The sequence below is a fragment of the Myotis davidii genome, unplaced genomic scaffold (genome assembly GCF_000327345.1).
Source record: "Myotis davidii unplaced genomic scaffold, ASM32734v1 scaffold370, whole genome shotgun sequence".
NCBI lineage: Eukaryota > Metazoa > Chordata > Mammalia > Chiroptera > Vespertilionidae > Myotis > Myotis davidii.
In genome coordinates, this window is record NW_006288615.1 from 8,550,943 (window position 1) to 8,554,306 (window position 3,364).

Below are 3,364 nucleotides of genomic sequence, written 5' to 3' on the forward strand. Positions count from 1 at the left end.
ATGCATATGTTCAACATTGTCTCATATGCTTGCTGAGAAGGACATTAATGTCAGTGGGGAGTATGATTCACTACTTTAATATTTTCTCTTTATGGATTTCAAGACATAACACATATATGATTTCCAGTAAGCAACTGGGTATAACCGCTGAAATAAATTGGTTGAGAGAATTTCTCCCTACTTTCTGTGACTCTCATTAATAGAACTATGTTCATTCTGAGGAAAATAAAAAAACAAATAAGAATTTGAGAGATGAGTAGAAACAATAAACCGCAGGGCAGGAGTGGGGCAGGTCCTGGAGGTGGGGCCAGGCCGGGCGCTGGTGGGGTAGAGTACGCCCTCCGCTCCTCCTCTTCCTTCATTCTCCCCACCGCGCCCCCACCCTCGCACCCGCCCCCACCCACCCACGGTGGAGGCCGTGGGCCCTGCGGTGGCAACAGCCCCAGTGTCCATGGAATGATGAAAGGACCGACAGATTGGGCCTGAAAAGGGAGCACAGTCTGTCACCTGCTCCGACATGCAGGGACCTTGAGGACTGATGCTCAATGCAATAAGCCGGACGGAAGGACAACTGCTGTGTGACTCCCCGGATCTGAGGTTCCTGGAGGAGTCCGGTTCACTAAGACCAATGAGTGGACGGTGGGAACAGGGGTGGGGAGACGGGGAGAATTAGTGTATTTTAATGGGGACAGAGTGTCAGTTTTGCAAAATTAAAAGAGTTCTGGGGATGGATAGTAGTGACAGCTGCACAACCATGTGAATGTTGCTTAACACAAATGAACACTATTAACAGGGTAAATTTAGGATTATGTGTATTTTACCACAGTTATAAATAAGTAAAATGAGATTTAAGAAGGAATTAGATCTGCTCTAGAGTGTGGGCTCCTTTGGTTGAATGTCGTGTACACCAAAAGGTGGCGGGTTCGATCCACGTCAGGGGACAGACCCAGCTTTCAGGTTCAATCCCTGGTTGGCCCTCGTGCAGGAGGCAGCCAATGGATGTTTCTCTCTCACATCCCTCTCTCTCTCTCCCTCTCTTCCTTCCTCGCTCTAAAAATCGATACAATTTTTTAAAAAAATTTTAAGCCCTGTCCAGTGTTGCTCAGTGGTTAGAGTGAACACACACACACACACACACACACACACACACACTCGTGTGCAGGGAAGGGTCATGGGTTTCCATTCCCCGTCAAGGGTCAAGGGCGAGGTCAAAGGCACAATATTGGGTTGCTGGTTCCATCCTCCACCCCCTCGGGGCACATGGAGGAGGCAACCAAACAGAGTGTCTGTCTCTCTTACATGATCTCTTTCTCTCTGCCTCCCTCCCTCTCAGGAAAAAAAAAAGGGGGGGGGGGAATATCCTCAGGTGAGGATTAACAAAAAAAATTTCTTTAAAGGAATTAAGTTCTGACACATGCTACAACATGGAAGAACCTTGAAAACATTATGCTACGGGAAATAGGCCAGTCACAACAAGACAAATACTGTATGATTCCACTCATATAAGGTATCAACAATAGTCCCATTCAAGAGATAGAAAGTAGAATAGAGGTTTCCAGGGCCTGGGGGTGAGGGGAATGGGGAGATATTACTTAGTGGGAGCAGAGTTCTGTTTGGGGTGATAAAGAGCCCTGGAAATAGATCATGGTGATGGTTACACAACACTGAATGTACTTAATGCCACTGAATTGTACACTTAAAATGTTTCACAAATAAAGAAAACCAAAGATAACTGGAGTTTCATCAACATTTTAAAATTTTGCTTTCAAAACGACAGTTACCGGAATGAAAACACAAGCAACAGACTGGGAGACAAAATGTGGAAATCACATAAACAACTATAGAGAGAGAATATATAGAAAGCTCTCAAAACTCAACAGTTAGAAGACAATTCAATAAGCAAAAGTTGCGACTAGATTTAGCCCTGACCGGTTTGGCTCAGTGGATAGAGCGTCAGTCTGCGGACTGAGGGGTCCTGGGTTCGATTCCGGTCAAGGGCATGTACCTCGGTTGTGGGCACATCCCTAGTAGGAGGTGTGCAGGAGGCAGCTGATCAATGCAGCTGATCGATGTTTCTCTCTCATCGGTGTTTCTAACTCTCTATCCCTATCCCTTCCTCTCTGTAAAAAATCAATAAAATATATTTAAAAAAAAAAGTTGAGACTAGATTTAAAGAGACAGTTCACCAAAGGACATATGGAGGCAAACAGTGCATGAACAGATGCTCAACATCATCAGCTCTCAGGGGAATGCAAATTAAAATGATGAGATACTAACTACACACACATTAGAATAGCTAAAAAAAATAATGCCCAGCAGTGTGGCTCAGTGGTTGAGCCTCGACCCATGAACCAGGGCACTGCCCAGGTTGTAGGCTCGATCCCCAGCAGGGGGCATGCAGGAGGCATGCGGGATGCTTCTCTCTCATCAAAGTTTCTCCCCTTCTTCCTTCCTCTCTCTCTCTAAAATCAACACAAGCATAATTTTTTTAAAAAACTGACCCTAGCAAGTGTTGACAAGGACAGGGTGACCAATCATTCTAGTTTTCCCAGGAGTTTCCCATTTTAACACTGAAAGTTCCCCATCCCAGGAAGCCCCCCCCCCTCAGTCCTGGGCTAAGGAGGTGGTGGGTCACTGAGTCACCCCGGTGAGGAGGCAGAGCCCAGGACTCTGGCGCATTGTAAATTGTGTGAATGCTAAGTGGTGCAGCCCCTCTAAACTCCAGGGGATTTATTGTGTTTTTATTTATTTATTGTTGACAGCATTGCAGATGCCCCCCATTTTCCCCTTTGCCCCACTTCACCCAGTCCCCACCCCACCCCACCTTCACCACATTATTGTCTGTGTCCATGGGCCATGCATACATGAATATACGTTCTTTGGTTAATCTCTTCCCGTCCTCCCCCTGAGATCTGTCCGTTGGTTCCACGCATCCATGCCCTCTGGACCTATTTTGTTCATCAGTTTATTTTGTTCATTAGATTCCACATATAAGTGAGATCATGTGATATTTGTCTTTCTCTGGCTTATTTTGCTTAGCATAATACTCTCCAGGTCTATCCATGCTATTGAAAAGGGTAAGAGATCCTTTTATATCCAGCTTGGCATTTTTTTTAAAAGTCAACTAGATACTTGACACATGAGCCAGTGTTCCCACTCTTGGGTATTCATCCCAGAGAAGAGAAAGTTGGTCTTCAGCCAAAAGCCTGTACATAGATGTCCACAGCATGTCTATCTCAGAGCCCCTAGCCAGGAGGGACACCCCGGAGGTCCTTCAGCCACACGTGGGTAACCTGAGGTTCCATACCTGAATCCGTACCTGAAATCGGCCACTGATGCAGCCACCTCGGGTAACCTGAGAGAC